Source organism: Simochromis diagramma, unplaced genomic scaffold (genome assembly GCF_900408965.1).
Source record: "Simochromis diagramma unplaced genomic scaffold, fSimDia1.1 OVJJ01000776.1, whole genome shotgun sequence".
Taxonomy (NCBI): domain Eukaryota; kingdom Metazoa; phylum Chordata; class Actinopteri; order Cichliformes; family Cichlidae; genus Simochromis; species Simochromis diagramma.
Genome location: NW_024387296.1, coordinates 456,190 through 470,599, shown reverse-complemented (window position 1 = coordinate 470,599; position 14,410 = coordinate 456,190). Strand labels below are relative to the sequence as shown.

Sequence of the window (14,410 nt, the reverse complement as noted above, 5' to 3'; positions counted from 1 at the left end):
TAAGGCCTGGAACTCATCAGATTCAGTTGCTCTGCCCTTTTATTATACATTCACAGGAAGTGTTGCATTTTGTATACATACCGTTATAAAATTATTGTTATTAATAGGGTTACTGCATTTGAAAAATACCAACAGAAGCATTATAAGTGTTAGTTGGCCAGGACGTTGACAGTTTTAGCTGCTTTAAACAATTTAAAAGATTAAAAAGAACATCAAAAAGATATAAAAGCATCACTGGTGATCTGCTTGTATCCATGTTAGTATTTGAAGTCCAACATCTCCCTCTAGTGGCCACATATAAACCATGTGTGAGGATGGTGTGAATGTAAAATGTGAATCATAGTGTTCCAGTCAGTCATCAGTGTGTCTCTGCACAGCTGTAATTAAAATGTGTTCAGAGGGCCTCAGTGTCTGAATGGTTCCAGTTCAGCTCCATAACAGCAGCGTCCCTGGTTTGATTCCTGTGTTTCAGCTCATATCTGCCTCTCTCACTGAGGGGACGTCCACTACATGGACATGGATTTGTTCATCAACCAAACTACAGATCACAGAGCAGAGGACATTTGAACTTTCTTTGTTTTGTTTTGGGTTGTTTTTTTACTTTATTTTCATTTGGTTAATCAATGAATGTTTTATTTTAAAGTATTTTGGGAAAACAGACAAAAAGTTGCAACTCATATTTTATGAAAAAGCTTTGATGATGATGTCTCTTTAGTAATTAGAAAAAGTGAGTCCCCCACCTCTGTGTCTGAACCAATAGAAAGCTGGTGCTCAGAGGAAGAGGGCGGGCTTTACTTGGTGTCAGAGACAGAAATGAAAAAAAGCTCAAATGAGTGAGAAGGACGATGAAGGAAACATCTGTGCTGTGTCTGCTCTGTAAGTAGAATCTCTGTGTTTGTTTGAATTCTTGTACTTTGACTGTCTGCTCTCCTGATAACTGATGATGGAGGAGAAGACATGAAAAACAAATCAGGCTGAATTCAAGTTCAAAACACCACGAGGACCAACTGCAGGTCTGAACTGACTCTTTATCTTTGCTCAGGAGTCGAGGAAACACAGCAGGCAGTGAAAAGCTGAACAGATTTCATCACAGTCGATCTCTTTGTGAGAGTTTTCATTCAATTATGTTATTTTCTTCAATGCTTTGTTGCCACACAGAGAAGAGCAGCTACCTGAAGGCAACAATAGTCGTTTATCTTACATTTACTTCCTTACTATATATGACTCTGGATACTGTAGCTCCCGTGAAAAAGAAAGCCTCAAATTTAGAAGTACTTGACTCCCTGGTATAAATCTCAAATGTGCAACTTAAAACAGATAATGTGTGCGCTGGAGAGGAAGTGGTGTCTCACTAATTTGGAAGATTGTCATTTAGCCTGCAAAAGTAGTTTGCTGCTTTATTTACAAACAAACAAACAAACAAACAAGTCATCAATAAAGTTAAAACATCTTACTGCACATCTTGGTTATAGAAAGATTTGAAGAAAATAAATGGTAAATGGCCTGTATTTATATAGCGCTTTACTAGTCCCTAAGGACCCCAAAGCGCTTTACATATCCAGTCATCCACCCATTCACACACTGGTGATGGTAAGCTACATTGTGGCCACAGCCACCCTGGGGCGCACTGACAGAGGCGAGGCTGCCGGAAACTGGCGCCACCGGGCCCTCTGAAAATAAGAACAACCAGAAATTTTATGACTGTAGTCAGGCTGACAAAAAGTCAGCGCTCTCTTGAGCAACCATTTCTTTAATGTTATCTAGTAACTTCATGGAGTTGTTCAAAAATAAATGTACTATAGCTACTTTCAACACCACTGATATCTATTTAGACTATTTTTCTCCAAGTGATATTTTTGAGTTCAGTAATTTCAGTAATTACATCCTCCAAACCATCAATGCGTCTTTTAGAGCCCATTCCTACAAGACTGCTCAAGACTGCATCTGACACCAAGAAGGTCTATAAGCTGACACTGATGGCCACAGTTGGTGTTATGTTTTAATTAAAATTTAGTCTTGTGTACCCAGTTTTTTTATGAGGAGAATGAAGAGTTGTTATCTTATTCCAATAAAACAATTACTCCAGAAATCTTTGGATGTTGCTAAGAAAGAATGTAACATTAACAAAAAAAAGTAATAATACAGAGGCCTCATAGAGGAACAGTTGTTGGTGCTGTTTGTGTGGAGTTGTTCTTTATGTTCACCTCAAATCAACCTGAGTGTCATTTCTCTTTAGTTCTGATCTCACTGCTGAGCTGCACAACAAACCAAGGTCAGTAACCTTCTTCTGTCACAGTTTAAACCTGAGAAATGCTCACTGATATGACCTGATGGGGTTCATGTTTCACAATGGAGCTCACATATAAACTGATGAAATGAAGGATTCATTAGATAATTATAACAGTTTTGACAAAAGTATAACAAATCCAATATCTTTATTTATTTATTTGTCTTCCAATGTATTTTTCTCATTGTAACCCTCACAGCTCGTCTGACTGTGAGTCCCAGCAGCTCTCAGTTCTTTAAAGGAGTCTTTGTGTCTCTGAGCTGTGAGGAGGACGACAGCTCTGCTGGATGGACTCTGAGGAGAAACACAAGCAAAGGACAGAGGAGTCAGTGTGGAACATATGGGTGTGGAAAACCAACTGGTTCTTCCTGTAACATCAGGAACCTCTTTCCATGGGACAGTGGCGTTTACTGGTGTGAGTCCAGAGAGGGTCCCATCAGTAACATGGTTAACCTGACAGTCACTGGTAAGCTGAGTGTGTGGAGTTAGTGTTGATGAAGCTGTGTGTAAATGGATGAAATGCTGTAGTTTGTCTCTGTGTTGAGGTGGATCAGTGATCCTGCAGAGTCCTGTCCTCCCTGTGATGGAGGGAGATGACGTCACTCTGCTCTGTAAAACAAAGACCACTCCCTCCAACCTCCCAGCTGCTTTCTATAAAGATGGCTCCCTCATTAGGGAAGCAGTCCTACAGGTCACATGACCATCCAGCATGTTTCCAGGTCTGATGAAGGCCTCTACAAGTGTGACATCAGCAGTCATGGAGAGTCTCCATCCAGCTGGATCACTGTCACAGGTGACACACTCACCTGTCTGTGTTTCTGCAGCTTTCAACATTCACAATGTGACGACAACTTAATGACTGTGTTTGCTTTATTTTAGGGGAACACACCACCACACCTCCACCTACATCCACACCTCCACCTACATCCACACCTCCACCTAAATCTACCTCCGCTCCTATTCTCTCTGTGTTGTCGTCTGTTGGATCAGTCTGTGTTTTGGTTCTACTGGTGTTACTGGTTCTGCTGGTGAGACGATGTGTCCACAGGAAACCTGAAGGTGAAACTCAGAAAATTGCATTTCAGATGTGTGGTTTACCTTCAGGACATAATCTCGGCAGTTATTAAATTTGTTTTGTATTCATACTGAAAGTAACTCCTGTTTGTTACATATTACAAATGTAGAATTTCTTTGATTAACAGTTCAATTACGGAATTTTATTTTGCTGTTAAATTTTGATCATTTCAGCTCAACAAGAAAAAGCTCGAGAAGAATGCATCGCAGATGACATCACGTACAGTTATGTTAAAAAATCCAAAGAGACAACCAAACATAACAGAGGTAATTTTTTTTCCTTTTTTTGATGAATTGTTTGAAATATATTTTTATTAAATGAGAACACTAACATGGAGATAAAATCCTTGAATTATACCCATGAAAACTGGAACATAAACTACTTGGATCAACAGCAGCATTATTGCTGGTCAGGTGATTGCATTACAAAATATTAAAAAGCTCCAACTGTACAATTATGGTTCAGATTTCTAGTTCAATGACTCCAATTAGTTGAGGTGAAGCACAGACAGCTAAGAGCTATAGCTCTAATGACGCATACTTTCAATTTTATTTTATTTACCTAAATTACAACAATAGTCGCCTCAAATTTGCTTTATATTGTAAGGTAGACCCCACAATGATACATACAGAGAAAAACCCAACAATCATATGACCCCCTATGAGGAAGCACTTTGGAGAGCATGGGAAGGAGAAACTGCCTTTTAACAGGAAGAAACCAAAAGACATGCCGTGGAAGAGAGCCAGAGATTAATAACACGTATGATTCAGTGTAGAGAGGTCTAATTTCTGTTTCTTACAACTATTTCTGTTGTAAAGTTGGACATTTTAACACATCTATGGAGACATTCTCACTGTACGAAATGCCAAAACTGCAGTTTTGGCATTTCGTCTTCATTCTACTGGAATTGAGGGTGTGATATCATGTAATTTGACTCTGCTGTATAGTTCTATTTTGAAGCAAATTCCCCAACTGAAGATTTTAGACATGCCGTTTTTACGTCTTATTGAAAATAAAGGTTTGTCTCTGTATTTGTATAGACAGGAGCTTCAAAACACACCCTATATTAAACTGATGAGGTAGCAAAACACAAATCCAAATGGGAAAATCCAAAACGAAAAAAACGAAAGCTCGCTGGCGTTAGGACACGTAGAACAGGAACTTAAACATGGACAGAAACAGTACAGCAGTAACAGAATGTGATAGTGTGATAGTGTGATATGAGGGGAGCGAGGGAAGAGAGCACTATAAATACACAAAAAGAGAAGCGAAACTGAAGACAACACATACAAGATAAAGGTTTGCAAATAAAACAGGAAACTGAGCCTAAGATGCAAAAAAACGACTCAAACCTACAAACTAGACACAGAACAACAGTAAACAAACACGGACACAAGATTAACTAACACCATTTAATTAGCTAAGAACTAGAAACACAGATAACAAAAAACTCAGAGACACTAGGAAATATTAAATTATATTCCAAAGATTAAATACTAAAATAGTTAAAGAACATAATTTCCTTCACAAAGCCAAAAATAAATATTGAACCGACAAAAATTCTAAACCCAAGGTTAATGACCCGTGGACCCCAAGAGCTTGTAAGAAGACTTTGGTCAAGCTTCACAATGCAGCAACATTTTTGGAATGTATGTGTTTAAGGATACGATGTTCTCTGATATGAACCTCTCCAAGAGTTTCACTTGGTGTTTGTTTGCTGCTGATTGTTTCTGACTGTGATTAACGATGATTCATATAAGGGATGAGAACTTTATGAAGCATGTGAGAGATGGTCAGAGGTAGAATAATGTGTATAGTTGTGAGAAGAAAACAAACATCTTACTGATTTGAAATTTGGAATTACTTTTTTACAATTATATTGAAATTAACATTAATTTTTTTTAATTTTATTTATTTTCTTTGTCTAAATCTAAAAGGTTCCGAGGTTGTTGTTGTGTGTGATAGATTGTGTTCTTGTGGTCTGTGGTTGACTGAAGCTAACAGCTCTGCAATCATCCAGCATCCTGTATAAGATGAAAAAGAAGGTTTAACAAAAAGGGTGCAGGTGTCGCATCGCTTTAGATGGTGTTAGATTTAGTTGTTGAATTTAAAAACAGAATAACAATTGGATTAAGTCAAATTACTCAAATTGTTGTAAAAGTAATTTGGACTTTTAACTTTTGTTGTTTGAATAGAAAAAGTACATTTTTTGTAGTGAAGATTTCTACAGCATTTGTGTTTGTACTTGTATTTAAATGATCAGCTCTCAGCTGTTCTGCACTGATGTCCTCTGTGTGTTTTTTATTGTGCAGAGTCTGATACAGATGCAGTTTATTCAACAGTGAAAATTGAAGATGTCATCAAAGAGAAGAAAAACAGATCAAAGACGAGAGGTACAGCTGCTCTTCTTTGTCTCCATCATGGTTCTCTTCTGTGGACAGGAACTGAAGCTTTGATTAAATCTATATGCTAACATAAGAACGCTAATGCACTGATGGTCAGTAGGTCTGTTAATTATATCCAAAATGTTAAGTAGCAAGCTAAAATTTACTAATTGGCAAACAGCAGATGGAAATATTGAGTCCTATAATGTTTTTTTTTGGTTTGGTTAGTCACCTGGAGTTTAGAAATTAGCCAGCTTACAATTAGCCAGCTAATCATTCTGCGCACCCAAGATAATAAATTGTTCCCACAAGGTAACACATCACCACAAATCATGACAGTTGTGATACGTTCAAAAAATACCTTTGAGAAAACAACAAGGTCCATTGTTGTTACCATCAGTGTGAGAGGCAGCTTAAAATAAATCAGTGATATTTAGAAAATATGTGTCTGGGCAGCTGACGTGATTCATCGTTGTGCAAAATAAAATTTCCAATTCCAACTTTAACCATGGAAGATTAAATATTTGTGAACTAACTTGAAATAAATCCTGCTGAACTTGGAGGTCTATAAGATAGAACACAATAAAAATGCATTATACATCCAACTAAAAGAATGAATTAATAGTTCATTCATAGAACTCAACCCATTCTGTGATAACAAACTAACAGGTAAACAATGTATTGTGGACAATCAGCAGACCTCCCACAGGCTGATACATGGGTAATAACAATACATGCACACTGTAGAGGAACATTTCATTTAAATGGAAAAGTTAAATTTTCCATTGCCAGGATTCATTCAGGGACAAGAAAGCTAGTCTTCTCTTTTTAACAAGTATTTATGTCTTTTTCACCCCGGATATAATTTTTTTCAGGCACACTTTAATACCTCATGTTTTCATGCTGTTCTGGTCTGTCAAATGCAAACAAACAGAATTCATACAACACTGCTAATAAAAACTAAAAATATTTAAAAACTTCACCAAAACACCCAACATATCTCTATCCAAAGTCAAGACCTGGAAGCAGAGCTGACATGCCTCTCTGCAGCTTTCACATCCTGTCATCACAAAAAAAAACATTTCCACAAAAACCGTGTCAGCTCTCAGAGCACCAAAAATAATTTCCTGAAAATGAGGAATAAACTATCTTAGCATTGTGGGTTCATATATGAAACAGTTTTCTTAGTTTCTTACTTCTTAATAGCCTACGCTCAGGTCCACCTTAAATAGATCAGATTTGAGGTAGGTTGTAATGGTTGGCAGCGCCGTAACTGAACATTTCTTGATGCATGCTCAATCATCCAGGTAAGTAAATCCCAAAAGGTTGATTCTGTTCATCTGGACATAACGTTTTGTGGGAGAAACGTTTCGTCACTCATCCAAGTGAATTCTTTAGTCATGATCAAGGAACTGACCTCCCAGCCCAATGTTCATTCAGTGGGCTAGGTTACATTATTGTACAAATGTACTGTTTATGAGACACCTGGATAAGTGACGAAACGTTTCTCCAATCGAAAACGCTACATCCAAATGAACAGAATCAACCTTTTAGGCGTAACTGAACATGTGAGTAAAATGCCCAGATGTGCTTGCTGTCTTGTTTAGGCACAAACATAAGTTGTTAGCATCGTGAACGTGTTGTTAGAATAAAATGTCTGAAGAAACAGACTGAAGAGACCAAATGTCCTTTAATGCAATGAAGCAAGTTCTGCATGTTTAACCACAGCATCTACTTCCTGTTGTTGATTCTAGCCTGAAGCTGAAAGGACTTTTCACCACACTGAGTTCTGGTTTGTCCAATGGCAGTGTTCATGCTGTGAGAACTTGTTTGTTTGGTGCTCTGTGGTGAAGTGTGTCAGACTGCACTGAGATGAAGGTGCAATCTCTGTGGTCGTGCATCTTGTTTTTCACACAAACACCTACAAGTTCTATGCAATTAATTCTTGTTTCTCAGCAGAGGTGTAAAGAAGAAAAAAACTGTGAAAACCCGAAGCTAGTTGCAGAAGATCTAACTTAATCTCTGCATGATCAAACTATATATGAATACTATTGTACCTGAAATATAATTTTTGTTTATCTGTGTGGGGTGTTTTCCTGCAGAGACTGACACAGCTGTAGTCTATTCGGCAGTGAGAACTGAGGACATCGATTATGGACAAATAGCTGTTACACCAAAAAGGAAAAGAGGTACTCTTTATGTTCTGGTGTTCATGCTAAGCTAAGCTAAGATAAGCTAAGCTAACTAAATCATTTATTAAGCTCAGGATATCAAACAGTTTTATCATCATTTGAGGAAGAAAAATGTTTTTTACTATTCATTTAAAGTATAAAACAGAATGAACAGTGGGGGAATTATTTATTTGATTCTCTGTTAAATTTGTAAGTTTGCTCACTTACAAATAAATGAAGTCTATGTTTTTTATGTTTTCATTAAAAACAGAGAGAGACATAATATCAACCAAAATATAATAAAAGAATAGACAAATTAATATTATTAATATTATTAAAGTTATAAATGGATTTGCATGTCATTGAAGGAAATAAGTATTAGATCCCAATCAAAACGTGATTTAGCAGTTGGTGGAGAAATCCTTGTTGGGAAGGGCAATTACTTGTTATAAGTCACCAGGTTTGCACACATCTCAGGAGGGACTTTGACCCACTCATCTTTACTGAAACCCTCTAAATCCTTTAGTTTTCTTGGCTTCACCTCAAAACATCAGCTCCCTCCTCAGATTTTTAATAGAACTGTTCTAGGCCACTCCATGACCTTATGCAATTCCTTTCTTTTTGCCTTTCTTGTTTGTTTTGGGTAACTGAAACGCTGGAAAACTGATGCCTGACCGATCTTCAGTGTTCTGGCTGAAGATTGGTCAGGCATAGAGATTCTCTTCCTAGGTTCTCTTCGCTTCCAAGATGGTGCTCTAGAGGGTCGCATCCATTGACGTTGTTCTGTATCCTTAGCAGAAACAGGACCAAATCGTAATGCTACCACCTCTTTGGATCATACTCAGCATTTCTCTTCCTCCAAACACAGCAACTTGAGTTAATGCCAGAAAGTTGATTTTGGTTTCTTCTTCTTTGAAAAATTTCAGTGTTCACTGGTAAACCTAAGACAGCCTAAACATTGGCCTTTTTGAGCAGGGGAACCATGTGGATTGTGAAAGAGTTAAATACATCCTGGTGTAATGTGTTACCAGTGTTGTTCTTGGTGACTGTGGTCCTAACTGCCTTCAGATCATTAACAAGCTACTCCTGTGTGGTTTTGGGCTGATCCACTGTCTTTCTCATGACCATCTTTACCCTCGGAAGCAAGAAAAACATGGAACTCCAAACAGAACATGATTGATGGTCGTTACGTTTAACTTTGAGTCTTGCAAAGCTGCTCTGGAAATAAGCAAAATAAGCAATGAGAAGAGTTTGGAGACTGTGTATCTATTATTCTGTCCTGTAGAGTGAAAGACAGACAGTTTCCCATCAATCATACCATAAATTACAGCCAAACTTAAAGCCAATAACAGTGTGTCTCTATCAATATACTTCCTTCAGAGCATTAGCTGTAGTAAGCCATATACACAATGTACTTACTAACTACTGCATTTCCATATTATGACAATTTAACACACACTAGCTGGCTACAATAAATGCATGTGCATGTTCTTTTAAATCTATCTGCAGCTTTTGATCCAGTAGAAGCGTTTTTTTCTCAACATCTGTAGCTCACAGTATCTGAGGTTAAATTTTAGGTCCTAGTTTTTTTTCAGTTTAAAATTTACTGGGTCAGAATTTACACACCCACGCCTCACTTCCCTGCTACACAACCACTGTGTACTACTGCTCACCTTTAGTCTCTGAAACCTCACTGCTCTCTCACCCAGTGAACATCCCACGTAGACAGAGAGTGAATGCTGTTTCTGTGCTGGCAGAGCACAACAACTAATCGGTCCAATGTTTTCTTGAAATATTTTGCTAGACCCATCAATCTATCCCATTTTCTTAGCTGCTTATCTAAATTAGTCACGTGGGGAGCTGGAGCTTACCCAAAATGGGTTGTATCCTCGTGAGGTATACCCTGGAGAGGTATCCAGTCTATCACATGCTGTCTTTTCTAGGTATGAAATGTGGCTAAATCTTGCAGCAAAGCCACAATTCACAGATAAGACAACAACTAAATATGTACCCAAGTCTATCAAAACAACATCCAGTAGTGAACAGAGACAATATTTCATGGTTCCTGTTTTTATGGATTGCTGTTTGTCTGAAAAATATTCTGTGAGAAGCTGGAAGCAGCAAAAGATTTGACTTTTAATGTCACTGAATGTATTTGATGCGAACGTTTCAGCTTTGTGGGGTTGCAGATTTGACTGGTGTGAATTTCAGAAAGTAGCTACAGCGTGGGCGGTACAGAAGCTCTGTGATTTGTGTCTGAGGTGGTTCTCAGTAAAATCTGAACTGTGTGACGCAGAGAGGTGCAGATTAAAGTTTTGGTTGAACTGCAAAGCTTGTAATCATATTTCATGATGTTTGAACTGTGTGTGTTTGTGTTCAGACTTTAAACCTGAGCCAGACGTCATCTACTCTTTACTGAAGTAGTCCACCAGTCCAACCACTGACGTCCAGCTGCTGGTCTCTAACTGGTCCCACAGCACCTCAGACCAGAGGACATCCACATGTTCAAAATATTTTTATATGTTTGACATCTTTTTCTTGTTAATTTAGACACATATGATTTAAAAATCAATTCTTAAATTTCAACTTGAGTTTAAGTGTATTTTCATGCAAAATCAACAGCAAAATTATAAATATATTCATATGTTTTATGTTCTCAGTAACTTTTCTGTTGTATATATTATTTATGTTTGCTGGCCTTTGCTGACATGGTTATGTCAGCTTAATAAACTTTTGTTCACATTTGTTTTCCTCGTGTGGTTCTGTGGGTTTCACCAAGTTGCAGATGGAAAATTTGACTTCTTCCGGTTTGGTTGTGGCTAACCAATCCTCGCCCCGTTTCACTGCAGAAAACAAAGAATAAACATCAAACCACAACAGAAGCAACATTCAGTGTATACAAAGTGCACGGAAACGTTCAAGTGAAGTGCTGAGTGTCTATAGAGTGAACTAACCCAGAAACCGAACAGTAGCTATGATGAAATAAAAAATGGATTCACATTAACTAATTATTTAACTGTAAGAGAAATAAGAAAATTAACCGCTATAATCTTTTTTACATTTTTAAATTATTATAACCTCAAAATTTGGTATTTGTGTGTTTGTCAGACACAGCCGTGGGTTAACCTGGTCTATGACAGATGTTTTTACAGCTGGTTGTTTGAGGATTGTAAAGCTGTTTATGTCAGCAGTGTTATATTTTATTTATTCATAATTGAATACTAATACTACTATTCAATTCAATAGTAGTATACTATACGAATACTACTATTGAACGCATTTTAAATGTGCTGCCACCTACTGGTAAAACTGAGTGTTACAGAACTTCAGTGTCACTGCTTCACTACAAGCGCGCTAAAATCCCCCAAATCTGACACTCCCCCTGTTTTCTGTCCCGTTACTAATTTCAGATTGTTTACCAACTGTTTGATGACATCAGCTTTTCTGCTGTCTTAAAAGTCATGTTTCTGTTTTTGTCTCTGTTTATTGCCTGTTTCTGTTAAGTAGTCATTAATTCAGTGTCCTCTGTGTTTTTGGAGATCAGCTGTTACCTTATACTTACAGATACTGAATGAAACAAGTGGCAACACAAACATAGCACTGGTATGATGTAAGCATAAATAATCACTGATTTGGCTATTAGTGTTCAGTATCCATTGATGAGCTTTAATTGGTTGACACATTGTTTTACATTCACGAGTACACAATGTTTTCTTAATTCTGTCATTTATTTTTCAGTGTTGTTGTGTTTGTTTGTTTTGTTTTTTTTGTTTTACTTTGTTTTGTTTTTTCTAATATCTGCTTTGTTTTCTGACATGTAGAACCGATCATGGTGTTAGGGGTTTAACCACACATGACTGTTTCACTCTCAGGCCTAACCTTCATGTGTATGTTCAGAGTCTTTCCTGGTGGGTATTAAATTTGGTCATCTCAGAATTAAATCTTTGCTCTTTGCTGTTAAAGTTGTGCTGGTATCTTCACTGAGTGATGGCCTCAAATATTTGGTTAACGGAGTGCTTTGAACGCTGGGATGACAACTGAAACTTGGAGGCCATGTTGTTTTTTTGTTTGTTTTTTTGACAGCCAGAATTTACTGTATTTGGATGAGAGGGACATTCTAAGGTATCAGCTAACACTAGCTAGTTAACCTCAACCAGGAAGTAGCGCTGAATACATCACAGTCACCTTTAAATGAGGATTATCTTTATCTACAATGAAATAAAACAGTCACTTTGTTAGGTACTCCTCTTGCTCACAGTATTATTCCATTCATCCATCCGTCAATTTTCTTCTTCTTACCAGGACTGGGCTGCAGGGACAGCAGCCTAAGCAGAAATGCTCAGACCTCCCTCTTACGGAACACAAAGGCGTTTCCAGACTAGCTGAGAGATATTACCTCTCTAGTGTGTCCTGTGTCTGCCCCGGGGCCTCCTCCCGGTGGGCCATGACCAAATACCCAGGAGGCAACTTGTCAGACACTCAAACAGCCTCAACTGGCACACTTCAATGTGGAGGACTAGGGGCCCTACTGGGATACTTACACAACTCCACTTGGGGCAGGAACTCGTCCTTGACCCTGACTGGGCACGCCACTCTTTTATGGCTGAGAACCATGGCCTCAGACTCAGGTGCTGATTCTTTTCTCCCCCGGTCCCATGTTTTTTTCATGTATTGCTGCTTACATACAGCCAATTTTGACTTTTGTGATATGTTGTTAAAATGAGGAGAAAATGATTGTTCCTCCTGTGTCCAAGGTTTGACTAATAGATGGACTCTTCTTTCCAGCACCTTGGCATAGACTTTTCCAGTGAGGCTGACAAGTGTGACCCCCTATAGCTGGAACACACCCTCTGGTTCCTGAAGATGGGAACCACCACCCTGTCTAGAGATACTGTACCTGATCTCCACACAACATTGTAGACGCAGGTCAACCAAGACAGCCCTGAAAAAGTCCAGAGCCTTCAGGAACTCAGGGGAAGCCTCATCCCCTGAGTTGGTGGCATGAGTTTTTTACTGCCTTAGTGACCTTGCCACCAATGATGGACAGCTCGTCCCCCTTGTCCTCAAACTGCTGCTGGTGTTCTATAGAGGAAGGCCTGTTTGTGCCTATCACCTTCCTCCAAAGTCCAACAGGCTAACCAAGCCCAATAGGACTCTTCAGCCTGATGGTTTCCTACCGATAACTTCAATGCTGATCTCCTTGTATCCATGCTGGGTGTGAAGCAGGGGGCTGAACACACAGCCCTGTTGGGAGCCAGTATGTAGTCTGATGGATGTGGTGAGGTGGGTTCTCACTCAAACCATCTGTGTGTGGTTAATTTGGAAGTCCTTAATCCAAAGGAAAGTGGAGTTTGGAAGTCCTATGGTCTGACAGTTTGGTAAAGGGACTGTGGGGAGGATGGAATCAAATGACTCACAATCTGTTTTATCACCAACCTGCAGTCATATTTGAGGGAAGATGATTTTTATCAAAAGTGTATTAAAATCCAGCCAGTGTATTAGAAACTACACAGTCTCACTACTTAAGCTCTTTATATCAAAAAGTGGAAGCATCACTGGTGAGCCGAGTGTTTTCATGTTATTATTTAAAGTAAAGTATCGGCCTCTAGTGGCCATATATAAACCATGTGTGAGGATGGTGTTCATGTAAAATGTGAGTCACAGTGTTCCAGTCAGTCATCAGTGTGTCTCTGCACAGCTGTAATTAAAATGTGTTCAGAGGGCCTCAGTGTCTGAATGGTTCCAGTTCAGCTCCATAACAGCAGCGTCCCTGGTTTGATTCCTGTGTTTCAGCTCATATCTGCCTCTCTCACTGAGGGGGACGTAACTACATGGACATGGATTTGTTCATCAACCAAACTACAGATCACTGAGAGCAGAGGACGTTTGAATCTTTTTAATTATATTTTTTTCTGTGTGAAATGATGAATATCTTATTACATAAGTTTGAACATTTATTTATTTTACCTTTTCATTTGCATTCACGGTGGACTAGACATTTTTTTTAATTGTTATATTTTAAAAATATACTTTTACACATGATAGGCTATTACCCACCACATTAAAAACCAATAGAAAAGCTCCTACTCAAAGAAAGAGGGCGGGCTTTATTTTCGGAAAACAGACAAAAAGTTGCAACTCATATTTTATGAAAAAGCTTCGATGATGATGTGTCTTTAGTAATTAGAAAAAGTGAGTCCCCCACCTCTGTGTTTGAACCAATAGAAAGCTGGTGCTCAGAGGAAGAGGGCGGGCTTTACTTGGTGTCAGTGACAGAAATGAAAAAAAGCTCAAATGAGTGAGAAGGACGATGAAGGAAACATCTGTGCTGTGTCTGCTCTGTAAGTAGAATCTCTGTGTTTGTTTGAATTCTTGTACTTTGACTGTCTGCTCTCCTGATAACTGATGATGGAGGAGAAGACATGAAAAACAAATCAGGCTGAATTCAAGTTCAAAACACCACGAGGACCAACTGCAGGTCTGAACTGACTCT

At 38.5% G+C, this 14,410-nt stretch overlaps 1 protein-coding gene and 1 long non-coding RNA gene across 2 annotated transcripts in view; both read left to right on the top strand.

Annotated features, from left to right (window-relative positions):
• The window catches only part of LOC120716467 (junctional adhesion molecule B-like), a 204,853-nt gene that overhangs the window by 30,023 nt on the left and 160,420 nt on the right, over positions 1-14,410 (top strand). The window lies entirely within an intron of this gene.
• LOC120716489 lies at positions 3,046-10,658 on the top strand. Its single transcript, XR_005691939.1, has 6 exons — positions 3,046-3,080; positions 3,167-3,346; positions 3,536-3,628; positions 5,675-5,755; positions 7,849-7,935; positions 10,298-10,658. It is a non-coding gene; the product is annotated as an uncharacterized LOC120716489 (long non-coding RNA).